Source organism: Prorops nasuta, unplaced genomic scaffold (assembly GCF_024137725.1).
Source record: "Prorops nasuta isolate Cenicafe-Biocafe unplaced genomic scaffold, Cenicafe_Pnas_1.2 PNAS00006, whole genome shotgun sequence".
Classification (NCBI taxonomy): Eukaryota; Metazoa; Arthropoda; class Insecta; order Hymenoptera; family Bethylidae; genus Prorops; species Prorops nasuta.
Window position 1 is genome coordinate 3677238 of NW_027116803.1, and position 11725 is coordinate 3688962.

Here is an 11725-nt window from a genome sequence, read left to right on the forward strand (position 1 = left end):
GAGAACCGCTTTTCCACAGGAGGGGCAGGGGTTCTCTCTTACGATCGGATGGAAAGCCATTTTAATGGAGGTGCCTGCACACACACACACACAACCCTGCGTCATCGCAGCAGTCGCATCGTGCCAAAAGTAACGAATCTCCTTTAATAATGTTGCAAAGCCGACAAAGAGATTTTTTGCAAAAATAGTCATTCGTCTTTCGAATTCTCGTGTCGCCCACGATTGTTGGAAACAATCGACTAATGGTAGATCCATGAAGACGCGGTTGCTTATTGAATGAGAGACGCTTGTGATTGAGCGGGTGTGAAATAAAATGCAAGAGTCGGACGCAATTGTCGTTGTTGCTGCGGACAATGAGCCGCGAGTAATTTATGTCTTGTCTCGACACTCTCGACAGTCTCGCTCGACCCGTCTGCTGTTGCTGTACATACTAGGGATGGATGGAAGCAACCGGTCCACGCAGGCGCGAGTATATTTACGTTTACACGGATGCCCTCAACGACATTCCCTCAAGCACCACGACTAACTCGAGTTAGCGTTATTGCCATCTTTAACGCGTTCTGCTCCTTGCTGGAGGAACGCGATTATCAACCAGTTGTTTTGTCATAATCCCTCCTTCCCCACGGTTCACTATAGCTTTATCCCAACGACGAGTTTGTTCCTAAAAAAAATATCCCTCAATTCCACCGAGTAAAAACATTTCTCCTAGTCTTCTTAAAACTATGATTCGCGAAAAATGGGCGATTCGCGAAAGAAGGAAGGATAAAATCTAAACTAACAAGAAACTGCAACTACGAAGAAAATGAGTCTGCTATCATTTCTATGGAATCAGATATAATCTAGTGATTTTTCAAATGGAGGTGAGAAAATTGTGCTGCGTCTACAGAAATTTGTGCAGGATTTTCTCTCCGAGAAGACTATACGATAATGATAACGCGATTATCGTGAGCCAGAAGGCAAGACGTGTGCACGGCAACGTGCTGACGAGAAACGAGGCGATGAGTCGGATAGGTTTCGAATGTTTAGCATGGTGATAAACATCGGTGCAGCGACGATACAATTTTCAGGTAAATGTAAATGTGTGGATAAATAGTGGTTGGTAATAGAGGGGCAGGGGGGAGATGGGTGTAGTTTGGCGGGAAAGAAATAGACCTCGTTTATGGAAGCGGGCAACATTATCCGCAGGTAAGAGACGTTCGCGTTAACGAAGCAGCGGATCTCGTAAATCTTGGGGTTATTAATATCCGAGGATGTCCGTGCGTGAATCCGGCAGGTGGCTGACCGGCTCTCTAATCGCGATCTTCGGACTAATTTACACTCGTACGCCTCTCGGGAGCCTATGGAAAACTTAACGACTCATCGGTCTCCATTTTCTTCGCGTGATTTGCCAGAGGAGGAAGAGGAGCGGGCCAGCTGACGGGAACGGGTCGGTTAATAAAGCGTTCACGGGTTTAGGTAACTATATATATATATATAAAGATGGCTCTCCACTCTCTTTCTTCGTTCGATCACTCCAATAGCATCGGGTTAAAATTGGTGATCGCCGCTCTATCGTGTTACGTCGTTTCGTGACGCGTGTATGCAAGCTGTATCGCGTGCTTTCCACTCTCCGGCAATAACCGCCTCTTCCGAATACATTCTTATAACAGCTTCCACCCGATTGGCCTCTCGCATTGATTCCACCGTAGCAGCCTTATTACCCTCCAGTTGCATTCCGTTCGGAATACATATTTATTCCATCCTAATTTAATCAGCTCTTTGTGTTGTCCAAAAGTACAGGCGTGCCTCGCGTTTTATTCGTGTCGGAGGGAGAGAATGCAACGCGAGATTTCTCCAACTGATTTTACGAGCTCCGAAATTACCATTATTGGTCCGTGAGACGAAATTATTTCAGGAGAACCGCTTACTCATTTGTAGCGTAATAAGTTCTGTCCTAAGGCTACTCAAAAACGACCACAGTGACACGCTCTCTTAAGCTAGAAAACTTGTCGACAGGTGCGAAGATCTCACCGTTATTAATCACAATCACAATCGTATTACGTTCATCAAGCCTATTTTTTGCGAGCATCCTCGATAATTCCCAGGTAAACACTGCAACAATTTCATTAATTAAACCGTGCGCATCGTATGGAGTAACTGGACGTATTTTATAAATTGCCAAGCGGAATATCAAGGAATAAATCTCGATTTTCAGACAGTTTGAATAATGACGAACATGTATAGCAGCGGAAACCTCGTTATTCTGCGACTAGTACAGAAATCGGTTGGGTATAGTCTATATATACTGTGCTATGAAAGGGAGAGAGAGAGAGAGAGAGATGGAGAGATAAATAGTGTCTGCGTATGGGTACATCCGTATAAGCCAGAGACACTCTCACGCGTTAGAAGCGAGCCACTTTCGATCTGATAAATCGGCGATCCCGTCGATTATCTCGTTGCACTTTTTTATATATATATATATATATACACCTATACTTGTCACGATTAGTCTTACGTTAGCTATATAGACTTCGTATAAACTATATATATATATATATATATATATTTATATAATATACTACATAGGTTCTGATAGAAGATGCTCGATTAAGGAGTCGGAGAATTATTGGAAATTGGAATATCAATCTATCGGCAAGGAATAGAGACCCGAGGGCATGGAAATTTATTTTCGATCCTATCTGGGACCCGGCGTGATTGCGTGGCTAATGATTGGAGAACACTCTGGGGTCATCTTTAATAGATGAAAAAGCAACACCGAATCTTTATGGCAGGTTCCGAGGCTGGACGTGTTGTTCGTTATCTGCATTGTTCCAAAAGGTTCCCCAGCACCCTGAAGAGGATCCTCGCGAGCAAGGTGTAAGTCGATCGAGTTCGATCCAATAGATCAGCCGGCAGATGCCTTGCCAGTTATTACAAGAGTTCAAAGGTCGATCGCTCGCATAAACCATTTAGGCGCGATCGACTATCGATAGCGATATTTCCCAGAGGTATCGGCTATCGATTCGCTCGATCTCTCCCCTCTTCCCTCCTCGTTACCAGCCCCACCCACGCCAAGCCAGATTAAATATCTGTACCTGGATTACTCACGCTCTCCTCCCGACATTTTTACGCCCCGCATTCTGCAACGTGTCTGCGAGAAGCCCAACTTCATCCTCCCCGTTATATCCAGTCTCGACTTAATCGCCAATAATTAATTACAGCCTCGCGTTTCTACCACACAGATCCCTCGCTCCCGATAGCCGAAGAATTTTGAGCGATTTTCCATTTTCATCGGTATTGAGATTCAATTTGCGTTATTGCGTCGCTGTTAAAGCGGTGAGTGAGGAGGGGGCAGGGGATTTTCCAATAATCTCACTTACGGTATACTCTCCGTGTGATTCGTACATGAGAGGAAGCTAGGTTGGTTGGTAATGTGGAGTGTTATAGGGAAGGGGGGGGGGGGCTCGGTGCAGGGGGTCGCTTAAGAATAAGAAGGGGAGAGGGGAGTGGCGGGACGAGTTAATACGTGGGCAGACGAGCTCTTGCGTCTCGTGCTACGTACTTGCTCGCACCGATTTATGTACATACGTAATGCGAGAGAGCTCCATCCTCTCCGGAGCAAGGAAGCGCCGAGTTTGCGGGGGAATGTTCGGCTTTTATGGCCTTCTCAGATATTGAAAATTCTCTCGAGCGTCCTCCTCTTGGACGGGGTAGCTGGCCTCGTAGATCAGAGATAAAGAATTAATAGGGCCTCTTGGCAACGTGGACCGGCCTAACTGGCGGGAACAAATTTTATTACCAAATTTCATTGGGGCCGGGTGCGCCAAGATGCCAGATATATGCCTCTATACTCTCTTGGCGAAAAATCGCTGGCTTGCTGGTACACGCATGTATATATATATATATATATATATATAGGTACGCATATCCCAGTGCACGGTGCACACACGCTTATCATCCCCTAGCACGCGTTCTCCGCTCTTTCTCGCTGTGTACATACGAAATACCGCGGGGGACGGCCCACATCGGCCCCAGCGCGGCCATCGCTCGTTCGATTCACTTTTCTGCCAAAATCGATCCGCCATCTCTGCTCCGCTCCACTCCCCCCTCGCATATTTATATCGCACAATTTATGCGAGAGCCTCGAAACTGCCAATATTCACCGGAGCGAATTATTATAGCCGGCTAAAGGCCTCGATCGGCCACGGTACCTCCATAACATTCAATCAATTCTTTTATCGCGGGACCAATCGTCGAAAGCCAAGAAGTCGAATAACGATATCAATTGCTCGTTTTACGCAACGCGCATTATTTGCAGGATGCTCTTTCCTCGAACGTTCTCAAGATATTCGTGCGAACTCGGGTGATTTTTGTTTTCCAGATACCGCCGGGAATTTATGGGGTTCTCGGCGAACTTGTCGAAAGTTAAGGTGGAGAGTGCGAATAGGGCAAGGTTTCCTATATAGGTACGCGTATACACTGGTATATAGCATATATATATATATATATATACGGCACATAGGGTTAACACAAGCAAAGAGTTAGATACGGTATACACGGCTATATCGGGACGCGATAACTATCTCCCGAGACGTCTTTTCGAAGCGCGAGTGAGCCACGATCTCTGCGTAGTGGTACATGGTACTTTGATGGCGGCCAGCCCAGTCAGAAGTAAATCTAAGGTTTACGAGGCAGTACCGCCTCTTACTAGCACCTCCTCGAGCACGGTTTCATGGGGCACCGCCAGAGCGAGCCAGTCTCGTACACTCCGACTCAAACTCGAACTCATAATTCTCATAATAAATCGCTTCGAACAACTGACGCCCGACTCGCCGCCGCGCGATCCATATACAAAGGCCGAACCGGCCCAGCCAGCCAAACCCTAAGGAGAATCTGATAGCGTGTCGCTCTCATCTCTCGCTACGATTTAGCTAATAGCATCCGAGAGAATTTTTCCATACCACGCTGCACAGTGCATTATATATATATATATATATAGACAAGCTTCTCGCTCGGTTCTCTGTAAATTTGAGTCGATTTTCCAGAGGATACCCGCAAACTTTCTATTCCACTGCAACTCTCCTTCGTGGGGGTGGAAGGAATATCAGCCTTGATTAAATTTCAGGAATTTACTTTGGAGGAGGGAGATTGTTTGGTAAAAGTTTGTGGGAGTCCAATCTGTGGAAACATGCAGGTTGATCGCGGTCGCATTAGCACGATGTTTCGGTAGGAAGCTATCGAAGGGCGTCCGCTGTACTTTCTCGTGTGCTCGAGTGTAGCGAGAGACGTCGAGTATAGGAGGAGGGTGAGGGGGATGGGAGGAAGAAGAAGCTTCGCAGCACGAAGCCTGTATCGGGCTCAGCGCGTGGTCATAGGGACCGATAATATAGTTATTACCGGCAGGGGGCCCTCCGGCCACAAGAAAGCGACGAACCCCGCATTAAAAACCAATTTTTGGTTCCGAAAAAACATCCGCTCTCCGTCGTAATAACAGGCCTGGTAATCTATAGTAGGTTTTCTGTCCCGTCTCGAGGACTGGGAGTCTCCCTCCCCCCTACAACTCCTTCTCTAACCCGACTTCGGGATAATCGAGCAAATTGATGCCTCAGCCTCCGCAACCTCGACTATTTTCAATTAAAATGGCCCACGATTCGGGAACGCGCAGCTGCCGAACGATATATATATAGGTACCCCGTCCATCCTAATCACGATTCCGTCCTCGGAAGGCGATAAATTGAATGCCGCGTTCCAATCCTTTCGATCATTTTATTATTAATCTATCCCTAGTTTCGGAACCTCCAACCTTCGTCACGAACATCCTCCTATATTACACAACGGAGCTTATATTTTTCTAACCAAAATCTTCGTTTCGGTCACTCGACCTGTAGAATCGAGTTTCAATTTGGAAGAAAAGGCGTGACTAGCCTATATACCACGGTCAGTCTTTTGTCTTTGATTTGGGTCAAAAATGATTTAACAGCGTCGAATTTGCCACTGCTAGCTACTAAATCAATGTTACTCGGCGCTGCAGGGAGGATCGGATCTAATAGAATTCATCCAATTATCCCTCTCTCAGGTACACTACCTAGTTGCCTGTTTCTATCAGCTCTATTATTATAAGTATTCCATAGAAGGCTGCCAATTATTCCAGAGGGTTTGTCATAAAAAAATGAGGCAATTAAGTCCTTTACAGAAGTAACTCTCGATTTCTCCTGTGTATACCTGTAAGAGAATTAATGCTGTCGGAACAATCGTTAGATCCAGCAATAGTTGTCTGACTTTAATTATTCGTATCACCGGAAGTCACTGTCTCTTATGCGATTAACTAATAAATACATATAAAATTAAACAAATTCCATCACGAGAACACATTCACTATAGATTTACGAATGGAGCAGTATCTCCAGAAACAAGGACACAATTATAATACTTGGATTTCTAGAAGAGCGGATGTAGAGCTTGCAGTAAATTTCTATTAACGGTGTGGCGTTCGAAACAATTGACCATTAAAGCGAACGGTCCCGCGGTAGACAATAACTGGCAATAATCGGTCGGGGGCCACCAGTTAGTTTCGATGAAGCTGGGTTCTGCAATCTCTCTCTCTCTCTCTCTCTCTCTTCTCTCTCTCTCTCATACATAAACGTACACATACATCCCTGGTCTCTCTCGGTATCGATGCAGTGAAACAAGCCGAGCATCGGTAATGAGAGGCCAATTAGAACACCCCGCCGATGGAATTATCCCCCGACGACGGTTCGAAATTCAAACTGGCTGCCGTGAGCGTTCCTCGTAATGCCCGACAGGCACGCGAAAGACAAGCGAGTGCAGAGCAGGATGGTAAAACCTCCACCTACCCCCACCCCGTCTTCCTCCTTCCAATTCACCTATTTCCCTTCCTACATCGCTTACCTTTTCAACTTTTTCTCGCCAACTTTCCACGAGAATCCAAGATCCCTGAGAATCCATGTCTGCACAAATGAGGATCCTATTATAAAAAGTCACATATCTTCAATTCGACTTTTCTTCCACGCGAATCGCGGCACAAAACTCCCAACAGGAACTAGACTGAAATTGGGGTGAATTCGAGAACGACTTTACAGCGATAGAAACGAGAGAAGACACGAATTTCCCGAGTGTGAAATCAGATTTTAATTTCCAATACTTTGTTTGCTTCCGTATATGGATAATTTATATCCTGCGCAGAGGATGCACGAGGTTGTTATTTAATTATGTCTTTACGCAATAGCGTTTTCTTGGCGTTTTTGAGTCGGATAAGCGAGGTCTGCCTTTGACGCTAATTACCCCTTGGACGAAGGATCTATTGCTTTTTTGCATCCAGGATATCGATCACTCGTTTATTCTTAACAGAGATCTGCGCGAAGCTGCACGCGAGACATAGTCTGCAGGAAAAAGTCGGATGACCAGGGAGGAACGTTGGGCTCGTCTGAAAAAAGGAAGAGAAAGAGAAATAAAGGTGCAGGATGAGTAGGGGGGGGGGTAGAAGAAGATTCGAGAAAAAGCATAGCGACTCGTTGCTATACGGACTCTCCTTCAATTTCAACTCGCTTATAATTAAGCTGGGATTGTAAAAAAAGGCGCAGCCACGCGCTACCGTCGCGTCGCCTGACCACTCGAGATTTATAGTTATTAATTTTATAATAGACTCATCAACGGGGCGTCGCTCGCACTTATGCATCCGCCATTGCCGTCGACTAATGGCTCCCTTTTAGCCGAAGATAAATCTCGCTGCTTGCACTTGCAACTTTTCGCACTTGTCAAAATCACCACGCATTAACCGCGTTAATCGCAATTTTCATAAATCAATATTTTCTCCCTGTAATTTATTGGCATTCCCGCTGCTTTCTAACGATATCAATTTTGCACTGTGTATATATATATATATATATATATAGGTATTCGAGGGTTGAAAATTTAGTCGAAATACCGACGAACTCTAGAATGCAGCTAACCCTACTACGTTTCGGTGCTTTTCTCGTACCCATCCAGCGGCCATATTGTTTTATGACGAAACTCTCCAGTAAAACCGGAAGTACCCGCTCGATCCAATGTATATCCGCGATTCTAACGTAAATTAATCGACGTGTACCTGACCCGAGCAAGAATATAAATTATATCAGTGGTACCGTGTGGCTCTCGCTTCATAAATTATCCCAGATGAACGCTGCGTGCATGACGACAAAAAACTCGACGTCTTCCTCGCGAATTTTTCACTTTTCTATATATACATGTTATTTTCTCCCCCAGAAGGTTCATTATAGCTCTTATATGAATTAGCGGATGCGAAAATTGAATAGCGTTTTGCGCGTATCATTTTCTGTCGATGTAGATTTAAGTGGAGAGACGTGCTGTGTGGAATTTCAGTGGTATGGGCTAAACGAGGTACGTTTGTATATAAAACAAAAAAGGAGAAATAGAGAAAAGTGTAGGTATATACATACAGTATATAAAGGTAATGAGGGAAATATGACGAGTTTGCATAAAGAGCTCGGATACTAAGTGTGTGTAGGTATAAGTGATAGTCAATCCGGCTGATTAATTTGTTAAGAACAAAGGAGGACGCTGCTGTAATGATTCGCGTGATTAATGGTAGCATGAAATCTCGTCTAACCTTTTAATGGAATTACGAGACGGCGCGCGTAACGAGACGGCGTAATAATGTGGTTGCACTGTCGCGTAACCTGGCCAGGAATAACTGCTCCGCAATGCTCGCAATTTTCGCAAGAAATTTTAATGAAACGTCACGTCGTTATTAAGGGTTGGCCAATTCCTTTTTGTCTTCTTCCTCCGCTTCTTCGTTTTGCATAAATTCGTGTAATCCTGTTGAGATCGATAATTGCGCGTATAAATAAGTGTCTATATATATATATATATATATACTTTTATTTAGTACTTTTATTGTATATATATATATATATATATAATACTCGCTGCATTATATTCTATATATAAAACACAAGCAGACTCGAGGCGTCTCGTAGAGAATTACCGTTCTTATTATTAACAAGAAAATGAAGTGTTTCCTCGGCAGGGTTTGTGTTAGAGAAATATGATATTTTAATCACAGAGTGGTGGTGGCTGATGCTGTTAAGTCTGGAGAGCGCATGCCTATTAAGGCGGGATTAATAAGAGAGCGAGTCCAATCGGCTCTATCAAAGCAATAAAAAGGGAAGAATATACTCGCGTTTCGCCATTCCGGACAAGCACATGGAAAAGGTGTGAACTCTTTAAGGTGAGGTGTCGGCTCGTCAGCAGTCAGGAAGGTGTTGGACCACGATCATTTATTATCTCGAGATTGAATTTCTTCTCGGCTCGGCCAGCGCCTCGGTTTAATTAAAATATCGTTATGGGTAGGCGTGGATTCGTGCCGCCGTATAGCGTTTCGCCTCTTCTCCCTTTCCACCTCTCTCTCTCTCTCTCTCTCTCTCTCTCTTCAAAAGCCATCCCACCCCAACGGACACAGCCTGTATACCTCTCCTATACACAGTATAATACACAACGCGAACGGATCAACGGAGAACGCCCGAGCGAGATGCCTCGCGGAGAAAACTATCAGCTTCCGTTATAAATATCCCCAGAGAACTCGTGCAGGACTCTCCCAACTTTTTATCTTATTTTCCACAAGCTTTTTCAAATATCCCCAAAACTTCTCACTGCCTCGTTATTTATCCTCTTTATTTTCACGTGCTCTCCGCCGCTTCTTAATTAAAACATTCCACGCTTCTTTCGATTATAAAATGTTTTCCAATTGGCCCGTACGGTCCCAGTTACTAAGAAATATCGAATATATTTTCCAATTTTAATTATACCTTCGAGAATCAATTATAAACTTAGCAGCCGTGGCCGCGCGAGCTGCAACGCGGACGCATATATTATCCTTTGCGTTACAGATATATTTTTCGAGGATTTCTCGTCGTTTCAGGAACGATCCTTTCATGCATGTCGTGTGTGTGTGTGAATAATAATTTCACGTAGAGACTTTCCCGGAATTTAATCGACTCGTGTGATGGAAGGTGCGAGTTGTGGTTTCAGAGAACAGGAGCATCGAGTGCGTTTTCTGGCGTGACTGTTCCCAGAAGGATTCGTAATTAAGCGGAGAGATAGCATTTCGATACATAGGCTCGTATCTCTCGCGCGTGAACACACTGCAGACTTGTGTTGTTATTCGTATATATATATATATATATATATATACACGTGTACAACACAGCGCAGGGGTATCGAAGCGCAGCAACGAACCGTGTAAATTTCGGACCGTGGCCGAGAAAATATTGAATAACAGGCAACGTCGTAAACATCGATATACATTGTTGCACGGAGATATCGCTGGTTGTTCCTGGCCATTACAATTATCTAACAAATCACGATCCGCTAATTTACGAGAGATCCTGTAACGTACAGTTCGATATCGCGTAGTCTCACGCTCATTAGCGATCGTAATTACGATGATCGCTCAATGAAATTTTACGCGGTCCAATTAGTCAATACGATATTCACGCCTGTAATTATAATCAATAAAAATTTTCTCTCCATTGATGTACGGGCTAGACCACACGGTGCTATATGGGAATTAACTATTACCTTCCAGTATATATATATATATATATGAAAGGAGCTAGAATTCACATCGCACACGTTCTGCCTCCGTTTATGAAATAAAAACAGCGCTAACTACGCTTTAACAAACTGCCTGTCTTCGGCAATTAGTTTTCTGTCCGCAGACACAGCGTGGCATGAAAATTGACTGTATTCAGAAACGCGTTCGATGATTTCGCTTTCTCGAGATTAATCGTTCTAGTGGCACTCGTGGCGCAAGCGAAGTGGCGAGATAGAGTGGGAAGGGAGGGGGGAGCGTGAGAGAAGAACTGGTTCGGGTTTAATTAAAAATTAATCGGCGCAAATTAATTTAAATGCAAAAAAGAGGTCTCGTGGTGGGGGTTGAGTAACGCTTGTAGAGGGCGGGACCACTGAGTTAGGCGATCGTTAAGAATATTGGTGGCTCGCCGCTCGATAATCGACAAGTTTCGAGGACGAAACAAAAGCCTCGCGCGTATAGCTTCTCCCGCTGTATCCACGTTTTCAGGCTGAATAGAGGCCAACCTGCCGGTTAATACCTCGTTATCGTTCGGCTCGGAAAGAATCTAGCATCGATCACCCCATCTAGTCTACGCTATATATATATAACGTTCCGAGAAAAAAAGCAACATCTTATTTGGCATTCCACTCTTCAGGGTTAATTAATTTCACTCCGAAGAGCCGGCGCAAAGGAATTGGTTTTGTGGCGAATTCGAAATTTTCAGGAATTTATCAGAGCGCGCTCTGGGCAGAGTTTCAGCATCTGCAAATAAGAAAAGGGAGCGATATATTGGATAATGGACGCCTGATAATTCGTGCGTTAAGCTCGAGCGGGATGAGCCGCGTGAGGAATTATCGGCATCGGAATCGTTAGTGATACTGAGTATATAATTTGTCTTTTTTGCACGGTGCACGGATGATTACAATGTTGCAGTTCGCCTTGAGCCGAGATGCAATTTCACATATCGTTCGTGTTAAATTTTATGGCTGGCCAATATAATAACGTCGCAAAATTATCGGGAGGAAATTACACGTGTCCCCCGCAAGAGCGGAACAACAAAATAACGCTGCGTCGCGCCACGCCGTCTCTCGGAAGTCATCAGCTGGTATAATTAGTGACTCGTTTCGCTCAACAGCGAGATATTTAATCACG